This window comes from Sapajus apella, unplaced genomic scaffold (assembly GCF_009761245.1).
Source record: "Sapajus apella isolate SASKATOON/1434 unplaced genomic scaffold, GSC_monkey_1.0 scaffold4, whole genome shotgun sequence".
Classification (NCBI taxonomy): Eukaryota; Metazoa; Chordata; class Mammalia; order Primates; family Cebidae; genus Sapajus; species Sapajus apella.
The window spans coordinates 36836171-36853159 of NW_022436944.1; the positions used below are offsets into that span (position 1 = coordinate 36836171).

The following is a 16989-nucleotide window of genomic DNA, read 5'->3' on the forward strand; positions in this document are numbered from 1 at the left end:
AAACCAAATAGAAAACTCCTTTTTAAAAAAGAGACAGATTAACTGAGTCATCATCTCTGAATTGCCTTTCTGCTGCTTCTCACTCGGACTGCTGATGCTTTTATTTTTAATTTATCTAAGGGGGTTATGAGTCATTATCGAGATTAGTTTCCATAAGGTTCTTTATCACTAACACAACAGTAACCTGCAGTAGTTATCTATTGCATAATAAATTACCCCAAAACTTCTTTGGTTAAGACAACAACCATTTAATTTGCCCGCAATTCCATGGGTCAAGACTTCAGAATCCATTTAATTGGCTTATAACTCTGTAGGTCACAAATTCAGGGCTTGGCTGGGTGGTCTTTCTGCTCCAGGTTGTGTCATCTGGGATCATTTATTTGGCTGCATTCAGCTGGTGGCTGGGCTCAGATCTGAGTCTGGTGCCTCTGTGTTCTTGTGTCCCTCCATCTGGCCTTGCTTTCTCCAGGGACTTGGTCTCCCTCACAGCATGGTGGTCTAAGGTTCAGCCATGGAACTTGCACAGTAACACTTTTCCCATATTCGATTGGTCAAAACAGGACCAGAGCCAGCCTATATTCAAGGGGAGGGGATTCTACCTCTCATTGAAAGGCGGGGCAAAGAATTGATGACTGTCTTTAATCCATTACATAATCAAATACAGGCAGCCAGTCTCCAACTAGGGTTGTGCTTTATCTCCCTTCTCTACTTAATAAAAGATGTAAATAAAAGGTGTAAAAAAAGTTATATTCAAGGGTCCTTGAGCATATAAGTGCCCCAAATATGCACCTTACTATTTATAAATGCTCCCACTTAGTCAAGCATTCCCTTTAGGAATTTCTCTGCCTCCAGCTCTCTTCCTGAAAAGGTATTATTTCTGCTTGGAACCAGCCTGTCTTGCCACGGAAGTTGCTCCCCAAACTCTAGGTTCTCATCATCGTAAATCCCTTACAGCCAAACTTCCTCTATCCCCATCGTTTCTGCTTCTTCTGGGAGCTTGGAGCCCTGGTACATCTTTTAAAATGCTCTAATTATTATAGATGCAAAGAAAGAGAAAATCTGGTTCCCACTGAGTAGCTCCTGTGGACTCTGATTGTGGCATGGAATTAAGTTTCCTGCAGAAAACGTAGATTTGCCAAGTCATAAATCTGGGTAAGCCAAGTAGCAATTCATTGTAAGATAGAAAAGGTACAATTGGAACTGAGCCCAAGCAAGACTAGAGGGCATGAGAAGCTGCATACACAGGGGGCAAGGGTCCTCCTGTCGCCCATCACAACTGCATCAGCATCCCTCCCTCAGCTCACATCTGTGGCCATACATGGGATCCTATAGGACCACTAAGGAAAAGAAAAAAGGCTTAGGTTGGGGTATATTTAGGTTGGCTCAGTATAAAAATACAGACTGAAAATGAGTAGCTACTATATTCACCACCACACTCAGGGGAGGCTCTAAAAAAAGTAGAGAAGAAAAATCTTGTTGATGGGTGGAGCTGCAAGTAATGCATCTGGTCATCTACTTTGCATGGAAAGACAAGTGGCCAAGATAAGAACATATGTATACTCATGGGAAATGGCCAATGATTTAATGGACCGATTAGAGGTCTAGAAAGAAAATGCACACTTGGAGATGAGATCTGGAGTAGAGGCATGTGAACAGACCTGTGGAAATGGACATAAAATGTAAAGATTTTTGCATGACATGTTAATGTCCATTATAAAGCATCTATCACAGAAATGACATTGGATATCCAAATAGACAACATGCTTAGCCAGTTTACATTAGGCAGCATTTATCGCTGGTTTCCCCAGAACCGGAATGATAGATTGTCAAATGGATCCATAAAGAGCGTGGTCATGGTAGCAGAGATAGAGATGGACTACCACTTAAAAAGACTGATATAGCTCTTGCCCCTTCTGAATGTCTAACCTGCCAGTACCAGAGACCTATGCTGAGCCCCAAATATGGCAATGCTCTTTGGGGAGACCAGTTGATCACTTAGTGGCAATTGGTTATCATAACAGTAGATACCTATTTCGGGTGTGGGTCTGCCTTTCATGCCTGCAGAGCCTCATCCAGCACATTATCCAGTAGCTTATGGAGAAACTGACCCACAGGCATGGGATCCCACAACATGTAGTATCTGATCAGCTCCTTCACAGTGAAGGAGCTGCAGCAGTGGGCCCATGATCATGAGATCCATTTGTTATATCACTTAACAAAAGGCCCAGAAGCTGCCACTTGATAGAGCATTGAAAGTTCTGGTGGAGCTTGACGCAAGACTCTGTAAGAATGGTTACCGGGATTAATGCTACTTAGGACCACTCCTGCTTCTACCCCTTCACTATCCACGTATTTTTCCTACACAGAACCAGGAGAATGGTTCTGGGATGGTGTGATTAAAAGTGGGCATGATGGGATTCCAGGTGCTGCTCATTTTCTGTTTCTTGATCTGAGTATTGATTACATGGGTGTTGAGTCTTGAAAGTTTATTGATCCACATGCTTATGATAGGTGCACTTTTCTGTATGCACCAAGTTTATACTTCATGAAAAGGTTTACAGAAATCTAAAGTTGTCATTAATTTTAAGGTACAACTTTATATAGGTTGCTATATAGGTACTGTGTTTCATTAATGTATAAGACACACATTTTTTTCACATTTTAAGATCCTAAATATGGTGATGTGAATTAGGATGGGTGGTGGTCATAAAGTGGTTGCCATCATGATGTAGTCGTCATTGCCTGTACATGTGTGAACATCAAGCCTCAAACCTTGCGAAAAGGGTAGGCATCAGGAGCTTGGAAGAAAATCTCAGATTTCTTGAGCTTTTAAAAATTACTTATAATTTTTATATTTATTGGAAAAACTCTTTAGACATTATTAGAAACAATTTTTTTTCATATAGAGCCCTCACGCATATGGACAGAGAAATATAAGCAAAATAAATTGATTAAGGATTTCTAAAACTCCTCCACATTCAGAGTCCCATTGTTCTATAACAACCTTTTCACTGAGTCATTCATGTTGTCTTTTCTACATAATGTTATCCTCCTTGCCATCAGAAGCTTTAGTGACTCAGTATTTCTTTAAAAAATCCATAAAAAACCTAAAAGCCACTGGTTCTGGGTTCTTATTAAGCTGGATTTTCAGTGAGGTGCTGTCAGTCTTCTGTGGTGGGAGCTATCATGTGCCACCCAGATTCTCCTTCAGCAATGAAGCACGCATTCCCTCTCATGCTGGGAGTGCTGCTGGCACAGAGCCCTTACCTGTTAGTCCCCTTTGAAAACTGGCTCAGTTGAAGAGGGCCACCTCATCCAAGGTTGCGCTTCCTTCCCCAAACTGGCCAGCACATGGGTATAAAGGCCTGGTCCCTTGTCCCAAATAGGAACTAGTGGAAGGGATCATACCAGTTTCAGAGCTCCCCTTGGGCTGGGCTGAAGCCTTTATTGTGACTGTGTCACAACTCAATTTTTTCTTCTGTTTAATCCTGCTTCCTTCCATCAGTAGTTCACCTAAGAGCATCCCCTGATAAACCTCTGACATATAGGGCAATGAGGCAAGAGAAGGAAATACAGAGTATTCAAACAGGAAAAGAGGAAGTCAAAATGTCTCTGTTTGCAGATGACATGATTGTATATTTAGAAAACCCCGTCATCTCAGCCAGAAATCTTCTTATGTTGATACGCAACTTCAGCAAAGTCTCAGGATACAAAATCAGTATGCAGAAACCACAGGCATTCCTATATACCAATAATAGACAAATAGCCAAATCATGAGTGAACTCCCATTCACAATTGCTACAAAGAAAACAAAGTACCTAGGAATACAACTTACAAGGGATTTGAAGAACCTCTTCAAGGAGAACTACCAACCATGGCTCAAGGAAATAACTGAGGACACAAACAAATGGAAAAGCATTCCATGTTCATGAATAGGAAGAATCAATATTGTGAAAATGGCCATACTGCCCAAAGTAATTTATAGATTCAATGCTATCCCCATCAAGCTACCATCAACTTTCTTCACAGAATTAGAAAAACTATATTAAATTTCATATGGAACCAAGAAAGAGCCCACATAGCCAAGACAACCTTAAGCAAAAGAACAAAGCTGGAGGCATCATGCTACCTAACTTCAAACTATACTACAAGCCTACAGTAACCAAAGCAGCATGGTACTGGTACCAAAACAGAGATATAGACTAATGGAACAGAACAGCGGCCTCAGAAGTAATGCCACACATCTACAACCATCTGATCTCTGACAAACCTGACAAAAACAAGCAATGGGGAAAAGACTCCTTATTTAATAAGTAGTGTTGGGAAAACTGGCTAGCCATATGCAGAAAACTGAAACTGGACCCCTTCCTTAAACCTTATACAAAAATTAACTCAAGGTGGACTAAAGACTTAAATGTAAGACCTAAAACCGTAAAATTCCTAGAAGAAAACCTAAGCAATACCATTCAGGACATAGGCATGGGCAAAGACTTCATGATTAAAACACCAAAAGCAATGGCAACAAAAGCCAAAATTGACAAACGAGATGTAATTAAACTAAAGAGCTTCTGCACAGCAAAAGAAACTATCATCAGAGTGAACAGGCAATAGTATTCCATGGTGTATATGTACCACATTTTCTCTGTCCAGTCTATCATTGATGGGCATTTGGGTTGGTTCCAAGTCTTTGCTATTGTGAATAGTGCTACAATAAACATATGTGTGCATGTGTCTTAATAGTAGAATGATTTCTAATCCTTTGGATATATACCCAGTAATGGGACTGCTGGATCAAATGGTATTTCTGGTTTTAGATCCTTGAGGAAATCATTCTGCTATTAAGACACATGCACATGTATGTTTATTGTGGCACTGTTCATAATAGCCTATCTTGTTCTACTACATTCTTATTTTGTGGATTCATAAAAGATGTTTTGTTAACAATTTCATATGTTTGAACTTTCTAAATAGTTTCTGACATATATAAGTGACAAAAGGAGCAACTAAACCTAATTTGGTTTTAACTAGTTTCACATTATAAATTTTGTCATGATGAAAGTTGCCATTTATATCTGGGAAACATCCCAGTTCTGGCACATTTCTGCCACATTTCCTTCTGCCAGCACCTCAGTTTTGACCTTTACCATTTCACACAGATATAAGCATGATGTACTTTAAAAATAAAATAAAATAAAATCTCTGGCATAGTTATATCCATTTAAGAGTCTGCTTCCTGGGAAACCCAATCTGCAACACCTGTTTTTGACTTTTGTATGGGAATGTTTTATTGATTGCTTCTCTCACCCATCCCTACAACTGTTTTATTCCTAAAGGTAATGACTGCTTCTTTAGTGCTTTGGAATTTTATCCAAAGTTGCTGACACCTGCTCATTTTGCAACTTTTGAAGCTGGTACTTTTGACCTTCCATGTTAAATAGACAATGGCTAAGACATCACCACTACAAACTGGCCAACTAAACGCTACTGTAAGAGGTCATTGTAACTCTCAGCCCCATTTCAAAGGTATGAAAAATATGAGGAAAATTTGCATCTTTCAGGGTCGTTTCTCCTATTCCTCTGGGTTTCTTTTGGATGTAAAAGGTTCAGATGACCTCATGGCCTTAGGGATGGGTATTTTGTCTGTGGGCTGTGTGACACAAGGCTGGCCTCTGCCAAACAGCCTTGTCCTGCTTGGTCTTTGGTAGTGGCCTCTCTCCTTGGTGGCCAAAGGTCACAGCTGATCTATTTCTTGGCTTGACCTGTGCCTAAGGGTCTCTGGGAGTTTTGGGCCTCATCTCAGTTCTGGCAGATCCCTTGAGATCTGTCTGTGACTTGGGCCTCCAATTCAGGTCTCTGTGCCCCTTGCCTTTATGAACTCTTCCACTCCCTCTCAGCTGCCGTCTGATAAACACTAGGTCCTTGCAGTCTAGGTTAGCCCTGCCACTATTTCTACTCCATGCTGGTCACTTTATGTTGGCATAGGACACTTGGAGAGTTTTCTTCCTTCTTAGGGCTCCAGGGGAGAGGCAGGGCTTTCTTCAGACCCTCAAAACGAAGTCCTTCCTTCCCCCTTCAGGGTTTCAACATTAAGAGGGGACAGGACCAGAGCCGCATTCAGAAAAACTCACCTGCATCTAAATTTCTTACCTTTCTCCAAGCCTTCTTTCTGCCTTATGTGCTTTTTTTTTGAGTATGAAAATTGCTTTTACATAACTTTTGGGGTCCTCTCAAGTCTGTGGTTCATAGTACACATCTTTGTGGTTAGTCCTTTAAGATTGGCTGTTGATATTTAAACCCTAGTTTCTGGAATTCTAAGCAAACTAACTTCCTTCCTTTCTTCTTTCTCTCCGCCTCCTCTTCCTCCCCCTTGTCTTTCTCCTTTGCCTTCTGCTGAAATCTCAACAAAGCCTGGCCCTTTCAATAAAAAATCCTTTATGTGTGCTGTGAGTTAAAAATTCTGTTCAGCAATTCAGTTGACTTTCTTGAATCAGTTTGTATCAAACTATTTTCCCGACTCCAGATACATATCACACTTTGTTCTCTGCAATGAATTTATCTTCTGTCTCAGGTCCATGAAATGTTTAATAAGAGTGATCAGTTATAAAACCACAAGAAAAATTTTAATATGTTCCAAGAACAAGAAATCATGCAGGCCACAATCTTGGACCACAATGCAGAGAAACTGAGCATTAATGCCAAAACTTTAAAAATAATAAAAACCCAACACACTCCTAGGTAACTTTTAGATTGAAGAGAAATCAAAACTATGATTACAGATGATACAGAAACAATGAAAACAAGAGCATTATATAAATGAGAAGGCCAAGGCTGTACACATAGAACAGCTAAAGGTTTTAAGGGCTTTTATAGTTAAACAAGAAAAAAGAATAGAAATAAATTTTTCAACTAGAAGTTAAAAAGAGAGCCAAGAGAATATGACTAGGAAAATAGAAAGAAGAAATTGAGACTAAGGCAGAAATTAATGGTTAGAAGAGAGAAAAATCAATGAATTGGATAAATTAAGAGAGAGTTCCTTAAAACACCAGAAAAAAAGAGAAACATCTGCAAAGCTAGTCAAGATAAATAAGAGGAACAAACAAACAATTGGGATGAAAACAGAATATAATGACAAGTAAAAGGAAGATTTGCAGGTTTTATTTTGTAGGTTATGTTGAACTCTGTGCTAAAGTTGTAAAATCTGGGTAAAATGAATTATTTCCTAATAAAACATGAACAAACAAAATTTATTAGAGAAGAAGAAAATATAAATATACGCATGATCTTGGAAGAAAATTTAAAAGTTGTCAAAGCTCTCCCAAAATGCGTCTAGATTTTACAAGCTAATTCCATTAGAATGTCATGGAGCACATAATTGCCATGTGGTTTAGACTGTTCCAGAGCATAGGAAAAGATGGACATGATTCACTTAATTTTGTTAAAGTAGCATAATCTTGGTAACACAACTTGTGGCAGAAATCTACTAAAGTCTCAGATACGAATATGGTTCCAAGAATCCCAAGTAAAATACTAACAAATTCTACAGAACAACAAAATAACCATGTGATATCAGGGTTTTTCTAAGAATGCAGGCATAGTTCAATAATAGAAAAATCTCAAAACATTGTAGGTGGGGAAATAAATTGATACAGCTTTTGGGGAGGATAATTTGGCACAACCTGTCAAATTTAGAAATGCATCTAATGTGTGACTTAGCAATTCCTCTTACAGTTATCTGTATCCTAAAAAAGTTATGGGCACAAGATGTTAGTACAAGAATGCTTTTACTGCAACATTTTTCCTTGGTAATACAAAAAAAGAGAAACAGTCTAAATATTCATCAGTAAGAATGATTAAATCACAATGTTACCACCGTACTAAAGAATACGTGGTAGCAGTTTAAAAAGACTGTGTTACTCTCTATGTACTGAAAAAGGAAAAGCTCTGATACATTCAGTTTTTTAAAAAAGCGATAAAGCAAACAAAAAACTAAATTTGTAGCTAAATCATATTATAGAATGATCCCATTAAAGTTAAAAAATAGAGCTATATATTTATATATCTACACATGTAAATGTAACTGAATATAAAGAAGATCTGTCTACAAAAGATAACTTGAGAGATGAGAATGGGACCAGTGAAGATAGCAGTGTGGGCCAAAGAGATGGAAGTTTTGTTTTTTTTTTAAATACAGTGCTACTTTTTTTTCTTTACAACATTATTTTAGGTTTAAGGCATACATGTGCAGGTTTGTTACATGGGTAAATTTCATGTTCTGAGGGTGTGGTGTACAGATTATTTCATCACCCAGGTAATGAGTATAGCACCTGATAGGTAGTTTTCTGATCCTCACTCTCCACCCACTTTCCACCCTCCAGTAGGCCCCAGTGTCTGTTGTTCACTTCTTTGTGTCCATGTGTACTCAATGTTTAGCTTCCACTTACAAGTGAGAACAGGCAATATTTGGTTTTCTGTTCCTGCATTAATTTGCTTAGGATAATGGCCTCCAGCTCCATCCATGTTACTGCAAAAGACGTGATTTCATTCTTTTTATTGATGGCTGTGTAATATTTCAAGGTGTATATGTACCACATTTTCTTTATTCAGTCCACCACTGATGAACATTTAGGTTGATTCCATCTCTCTGCAATTGTGAATAGTGTTGCAGTGAAAATACATGTGCATGTGTCTTTATGTTAGAAGGATTTATATGCCTTTGGGTATTTGCTTTGGGTATATACTCAGTAATGAGATTACTGGGTTGAATGGTAGATCTGTTTTAAGTTCTTTGAGAGATCTCCAAACTGCTTTCCATAGGGGCTGAACTAATTTATATTTCCACCAACAGTGTATAAGCATTTTCTCTGCAATATACCAGTGTCTGTTATTTTTAGATGTAAGTCAATGTCTAGAAGAGTATTTCTTAAGTTTTCTTCTAGAAGTTTTACAGTTTTAGGTTTTACATTTAAGTCTTTAATCCACCTTCAGTTGATTTTTGTATATGATGAATGGTAGGGATCCGGTTTTTATCTTCTGCTTATGGATAGCTTGCTATCCCAGCACTATTTATTGAAAAGGGAGTCTTTTCCACGTTGCTTTTGTTGACTTTGTCAAAGATCAGATAATTGTAGGTGTGCAGCTTTATTTCTGGGTTCTCTATTCTGTTCCATTGGTCTTTGTGTCTGGTTTTGTACCAGTAACATGCTGTTTTGGTTACTGTAGCTTTGTAGTATAGTCTGAAGTTGGGTAGTGTGATACCTCTAGCTTTTTTTTTTTTTTTTTTTTGCTTAGGATTACTTTGGTTATTCAGGCTATTTTTGGTTCCATAAGAATTTTAGAACTTTTTTTTTTTCTAATTCTGTGTAAAATGTTGTTGGTAGTTTGATAGAATAGCATTAAATCTGTAAATTACTTTGGGCAGTATGGCCATTTTAACAATATTGATTCTTCCTATCCATGAGCAGGGAATGTCTTTCCACTTGTTTGTGTCATCTGTGATTTCTTTCAGTTGTGTTTCGTAGTTCTCACGGTAGAGATCTTTCACCTCCCTGGTTAGCTATATTCCTAGGTATTTTATTCTTTTGCAACTATTGTGAATGATACTGCATTCTTGATTTGGGTCTCAGCTTGGATGTTATTGGTGTGTAGAAACACTACTGATTTTTGTACATAGATTTTATATCCTGAAACTTTGCTGAAGCTGTTTATCAGATCTAGGAGCCTTTGGGCAGAGACTGTGGGATTTTCTAGGTATAAAATTGTATCATCTTTGAAGACAGGTAGTTTCACTTTCTCTTTTTCTATTTGGATGTGTTTTATTTCTCTCTCTTGCCTCATTGCTGTAACTAGGACTTCCAATACTATGTTAAATAGGAGTGGTGAAAGAAGGCATTTTTGTCTTGTTCCAGTTCTCAAGGGGAATGCTTCCAGCTTTTATCTATTCAGTATGATGTTGACTGTAAATTTCTCATGGATGGTTCTTATTATATTGCAATATGTTCTTGATGCCTAGTTTGTTAAAGGTTTTTAAAAGCTTAAGGGCTGCAGAATTTTATTGAAAGTCTTTTCTGCATCTATTGAGATATCATGTGATTTTTGTTTTTAGTTCAGTTTATGTGATGAGTCACATTTATTGATTTGCATATGTTGAACCAACCTTGTATCCCAGGAATAAAGCCTATTTGATTGTAGTGGATTAGCTTTTTGATGTGCTACTGGATTTGGCTTGCTAATATTTTGTAAAGGATTTCTGCATCTATGTTCATCAAAAACATTCACCTATACTTTTCTTTTTTCATTGTGTCTCTGCCAGGTTTTAATATCAGAATGATGCTGGCCTCATAGAATGAGTTAGGGAGGAGTCCATCCTCCTTGATTTTTTGGGAAATAGTTTCAGTAGGATTGGCACCAGTTCTTTATACATCTGGTAGAATTTGGCTGCCAATCCATCTGGTCCAGGGCTTTTTCTGTTTGGTAGGCTTTTTATAACTGATTCAATATTAGAACTCATTATTTGTCTATTCATGGTTTCACTTCTTCCTGGTTTAACTTGGGGAGACTGTATATTTATTTATTCTAGATTTTCTAGTTTATGTGCATAGAGATATTCATAATAGTCTGAGGGGTTTTTTTTTTTTTTTGTATTTCTGTGGGATTGATGGTAATGTTTTCTTTCTCATTTCTTATTGTGTTTATTTGGATCTTCTCTTTTTTTCTTTATTAGTTTAGCTAGTGGTCTGTTCTTTCAAAAACCAACTTTTGGTTTGATTAATCTTTTGTGTGATTTTTCACATATCAATTTTATTTGTTCATTTCTGATTTTGGTTATTTCCTTGTTTCTGTTAGCTTTGGGATTTGTTTGCTCATGTTTTTTTAGTTCCTCTGGCTATGGTGTTAGGTTGTTAATTTGAGATCTTTCTAACTTTTTGGTGTCGGTGTTCAGTGCTATAAACTTTCCTGTTAACACTGTTTTAGCTATGGCCCAGCGATTCTGATGTGTTGTAACTTTGTTTTCATTAATTTCAAAGAATTTATTTCTACCTTTTTTTTTTTTTAATTGTTTTCGCAAAACTCATTGAGGAACAGGTTGTTTAATTTCCATGTAATTGTGTGGTTTTAAGAGATCTTAGGACTGGTTTCTGTTTTTACTGCACTGTGGTTCAGGAGTGTGTTTGGTATGAAGATTGTTGTATGGCTGATTGTGCAGTCAGTTTTGGAGTACGTGCTGTGTGCACTTGAAAATAATGTATATCCTGTTGTTTTGGGGTGGAGCGTTCTGTAGTTGTCTGTTAGGCCTATTTGGTCAAACCTTAAGTTCAGGCCCCAAATATATCTGCTAGTTTCTTACCTCAATGATTTGTCTAATACCATCAGTGAGGTGTTGAAGTCTTTCACTATTATTGTGTGGTTAATCTAAGTCTCTTCATAGGTCTCTAAGAACTTCCTTTATGAATCTGGGTGCTCCTGTGTTGGGTGCATATATATTTAGGATAGTTAGGTCTTCTTATTGAATTGAACACTTTACCATCATGCAATGCCCTTCTTTGTCTTTTTTGCTAATTGTTGGCTTAAAGTCTGTTTTGTCTGAAATTAGAATAGCAACCCTTGTTTTTTTGTTTTTTTTTTTTTTTTTTTTTTTTTTTTTGAGACGGAGTTTCGCTCTTGTTACCCAGGCTGGAGTGCAATGGCACGATCTCGGCTCACCGCAACCTCCGCCTCCCGGGTTCAGGCAATTCTCCTGCCTCAGCCTCCTGAGTAGCTGGGATTACAGGCACGCGCCACCATGCCCAGCTAATTTTTTGTATTTTTAGTAGAGACGGGGTTTCACCATGTTGACCAGGATGGTCTCGATCTCTTGACCTTGTGATCCACCCGCCTCGGCCTCCCAAAGTGCTGGGATTACAGGCTTGAGCCACCGCGCCCGGCCGCAACCCTTGTTTTTTCTGTTTTCCACTGCCTGTCCTTTGGATGGGGCTTTTTGCTTTTATATTATTTGATGCCCTTGAGGGTTTGACTGTGATATAAGTTGGGTTCAGTCAGCTGGTTTCATTTCTAGATGATTTTAGGGGGCTAAGACTCAGCTCAGCACTCCTGAGCTGTATGCTCTTACCCTTGGGGACTAGGTCCAGGCCCATCACTTTATTCTCTGGCCCCTTGGGCTTATAAACCTACTACACTGGAGGGACTGAGATATTCTTGGTCTATTGGCAACAACACTGATTTGGAACACCAGCAAAAGCACTTTGCTGGGACAGTAACAGTGGGATCTGTGCTTGCATGTGCACACACCAGTAGCAGCAGTGCATTGGGGTCTGTGCATGTGTGCATACTGGTGGTGGTGGGGTGACAGTGTGGTGGGGTCCACATGTCTGCACATGCAGTGGTGGTGGCAGTGTGGCAGGGTTCACACACAGGTATGCCAGTGGTGGTGGGCCAGCAGTGGCGAGTTCCACATGCACATGCATACTGGAAAAGCAGTGGCAGGATGCTGTGGACAAGTGCTCATCAGCAAAGTGGTGAGGGGAGGCTGTGGGCAAGTGCGTGCTGGTGGGCACCTGTCAGAGGAGATGTTCTCCAGTGGTTAGTCAGAATCTGCTGATGAAGGAGCTATGGCGGTGGCTGCCAGGAAGTGCACAGGTTGGGCAACCAAGGCGATGCTACAAGTAGGCATGGCCAGGTAGGGATCCCAGGACAGGCCAGTAGACAGGGAGGTGCTCAGACCAGACTGGCCCAGTCCTATGGGCAAGATAGCCCTACTCTTCCCAGGTCCAACAGCCAATAAAGGGCAGAGCCCACTTAGAGGAATATGGCGAGCATTGGGTCATCCCTGGCGATACTCCACTGCAGCTGTTCCCATGCCAAATTCTCCGGGCTCCACCTAGGCAGGAGTTCCATCCCTGCCACCTCTCCAACCAGCTCTCTCTGCCAGTTCAAATGTCTGTGGGCATGGTGGGATCTCCTGCAGTTAGGATTCTAGAGGTCCATGGTAAGAGTGGGCCACTCCTCACCTACTTAACTGAGTGGGCCAGTTTCCTGACAGTCTGGTCTCTCAGTCGGAGATGCTCTTCTTGGCTGCATCTAGTTGACCATCTTAGCTCTAGAACTTTTATCTTTTCTATCTATTTCTGTGTTGTTTAACATTTTTACAAGTAGGATATGCTCAAGTAATATTTGTGTAACTAAATGGTAAAGAACCATGTAAAGCATTTTATAATAATTCATCCCATCAATAGTCAAAAGAAAAAAACTCACACTTGATGGATTCTGGAAAATTTTCTACCTTCTACTTATTCCTTGAAAAAAATCTTAGTAAATAAGGAAGATAAAAAAACTTTTAAAGCAAATAGTATCAGGAATATCTTTCTTAAAATGATGATGGTCATCATGCTTCACAGGGAAAAGGTAAAGCATTATCTAATAAAGTGACAGGCATAAGGCTTGGGAGTCAATAACATGATTATTATTTAACACAGTTCCAAATTTTGGCCACTTCAGTTCAACAGGAAAAGAAAAAGAACCCACTAATCTTGGCTGAGAGAGAGAGAAAGAGAGAGAGAAAGGAGAGATCTATGTTGTTAAGAAGGATTATAACATTTACAGATGTGATAATCTACATGAAAACCCAGGAGGCTCAACAATAGAAAATTACTTGTATATGCCAATGTTTCCTGCCTCCCAGGCTCTCTGCTAAGTGCGTCATAGGCATGATCTCATTCACCCTCACAAGAATCCTGTGAGGTCCATTTATTATTGTTTCTATTTTATAGAAAAGGAAATTAAGTTCCAGAAAGGTGAAGAAGGCAGTGACTGGTGAGGTGTGGAGCCAGGATCCAACCTGAGCCATCTGACTCTGGAGCTGCTTGAGTCTCTCTAGCCCTGTGACACACTATAAAAGCCAAAGAATATCTTCCAGTAAGTTGTTAACATATAATATATTTTTTAAAGCAATAGGCCAGGTGTGGTGGCTCATGCCTGTAATCCTAGCCCTTTGGGAGGCCAAGGCAGGTGGATCATGAGGTCAGGAGTTCGAGACCAGCCTGACCAACATGGCGACACCCTGTCTCTACTAAACATACAAAAATTAGCTGGGCGTGGTAGCATGCACCGATAATCCCAGCTACTCAGGAGGCTGAGGCAGGAGAATTCCTTGAACCTGGGGGGTGGAAGTTGCAGTGAGCCAAGATCACGCCACGGCACTCCAGCCTGGGCAACAGAGCGAGACTCTGTCACAAAACAAAACAAAACAAAACAAAACAGCAATAACATTTATATATAAGATAAACACACAATCTGGAAATATCTGGGAAAAATACGTTCTATTTACCATGGCAACCAGAATTATGTATTATCTAGCAATATATTTAAAAAGGACCAGCATAAAACTTCATTGAGAGATAAAGAGAAAACGTGAATACATGGAAAGATATGCTCATTTGTAGCTTGGAAGTCAGTATTAAAAAGCTACTGATTGTTCTGAAAATGTACAAATATCTGGTAAATTTCAAACAAATTATCAACATGTTTGTCAGAGCTTGACTGACTTATTCTTTTAAGAAAAGCATTTTATCTCAAAAACTCATTATATTAAAAAAAAGTCATTAAAAAGTGTGTCTAAAAATATTTTCTTCAGAAGTAAGCATTGTTTGTAATGCTCTCTGACATATGCAGACACACATGACTGCTATTTTAGCAAAATAAGGTCAAAGTGACATATGTAGTTGGCTCAGCTGGGTCATGAGAATATATTACTACATTTTTAGGATTTTTATGAGCTGATTGATAAACATAGTTATTAAAAATCAAATTACATCAATTCACAATTATCTTAAAAACACAAGTAATACATTCTTAAAACTTCTAATCACTTCCTAATTATTTTATTACATTTTTCTATTATGTACGCTTGAGGTCATTTACATCTATTATATCTGCATCAAGGGCATGTTATATAATATCATGGTGTGCTGCTGTGTACATCTCCTCAACTCTGGATCAGTGACATCATGTTAGTAGCTTGCAATTGACCATGGTGGGAATATTTTGACCACAGAAGTTGGCAAATGCTACAAATCAAGGCCTTTTCTTCTTTTCAGAGAGTTGATTGTTAATGTAACAGCACACTGCTGGATTAAAATTATGCTAGCAGAAGTGATATGTATTTCAACTGTATGTGTGTATGTATATATGTGGGGGTGGTGCTATGTGTTTGTGTGCATGTGTGTGTGGTGTATATGTGTGTATTTTTCAGAAAAAAAATGGGGAGGAAAGCTCCCTAGTTAGAAGTAGAATAAATGAGGATGAGAAATCTAGCTTGTCTCACAATTAATACTAGATGAGGCAAAAAGGGTTTCCTATGGCAAAGGATTTAAAAGAGTTATCAAACTTAAACATGTCATGAATGCTTCTTTTATAAATAGAAAGTGTTCCAGGTTTGCTGACCTTTTTTGTGATGAAAGTGCTGTCAGTAAAATGTACCCAAAAGATATCTGGAAAAAATAAATACACTTGTCTTTTCAAGGCAAAGGGTATGTTGTAATAGCAAGAACAACAACCTTTTAAAATAAACTCATGCTTTGGGGAGAATATACTGAAAATGGAGAGTCAAAGTGTCTCCGGAGTTATATGATTTTGAGGCTGAAAATGACATAAGCAAGCTATCTATAAAAACTAACATTTCTGTTTACTTTAAAAACTTGGAAACAGGATATGCTAACCTTATAAAAAATCTTCTAAAATAAACTAGTTTGTTAGTAATGTGAAAAGATAAAAGCTTCTAATTATTTTGTAAGAACAACTGATTGACATCAGGAAAAATGGAAATTATTAGCTGAATTTTAACAAAGACCTTTGCAAAATTGGTGAATGAGGCTGAAAATGTTTTTCACTATTTGTAGGCATAGGCCATGAAGTACTTCTTTCATTTGCTATCTATGCATATCAGTGAAGCCCCTTTTCAGTTATTTCAAAACCAAGTACTGGAATAATCTGAATTTAGACCTAGAACTGCACACAGCAACATCACGGTGTTAAATGAAGATTATTTTAAAAACATGCATATTTACCTTTGCTAAAACACATTTTTAAAAAAGTGAGAACACAAATATGCTGTGCCCTAATAATTAAAATGAACATTAAGACATTTTTAGGATAGGTTCATGGGGCTCATTTGCAGGTTGGTTACAGAGGTATCTTGCATGATGCTGAGGTTTGGAGTACGACTGAACCTGTCACCCAGGTAGTGTGCATAGTACCCAGTAGGATATTTTTCAACCCTTGCCCTCCCTGCCTTCATCTTGTATTTCTCAGTGTCTGTTTTAAAGCCTGTTCTGAAAAACAGTTTATTAGATATTTATATTTTCCTTTTAAAATTCCAAAGTGTGGAATTTGGGCTGGCAGCATCGGGATCACCTGAGAGCTTATTGGGAATGCAGAGTCTCAAGTCCCACCCTTACCTTACTGCTTTGAGTTAAATGGAGGAATCCTCGGTGTGGATGAGTTTTGCCATGAGTACAAGCAGGAGATGACAGAGCTACTTTGCTCTTTGGTGGGTGGGTAGGTGATAGGGTTGAGAGTGGTCTGCTCTTCTGGTTGAGATTTTGAAGACTAGAGTAATTCTTGATATTTTGAGGTATGTTTATAATAAAATAGACTTTCTGGGAGTAGATGAAGCCATTACATGGTGTAATTCCCAACCCAACCTTTATAATGGCACCAAATAGGATAATTCTGCAATAATACTAGCTAATATAGAAGACTTACATGTGCCAGGCATTGTCCTAAGTTCTTCTTAGAGAAGAATTTGGATCTAGACAGTCTAGCTCTAGAGCCCATGAATTAACCATTTTGCCACACTGCCTGGGTATAAGATGTATAAAGGAATAAATACCCACAAATTAGGCATGCATCTACAGATTTTTTTTTGATGAGGAACATGATTAAAAAAATTTGGGGACACTAGGCTACCAGCTCAAATGCTACTGTGACATAAAAAGC

General features: G+C 38.5%; 1 long non-coding RNA gene across 1 annotated transcript; it reads left to right on the forward strand.

The window, feature by feature from the left end:
- Nucleotides 1-4831: 4831 nt before the first annotated feature.
- Nucleotides 4832-15218, forward strand: LOC116542300. Its single transcript, XR_004265153.1, has 3 exons — nt 4832-5523; nt 13764-13908; nt 15090-15218. It is a non-coding gene; the product is annotated as an uncharacterized LOC116542300 (long non-coding RNA).
- The last annotated feature ends 1771 nt before the right edge of the window (nt 15219-16989 follow it).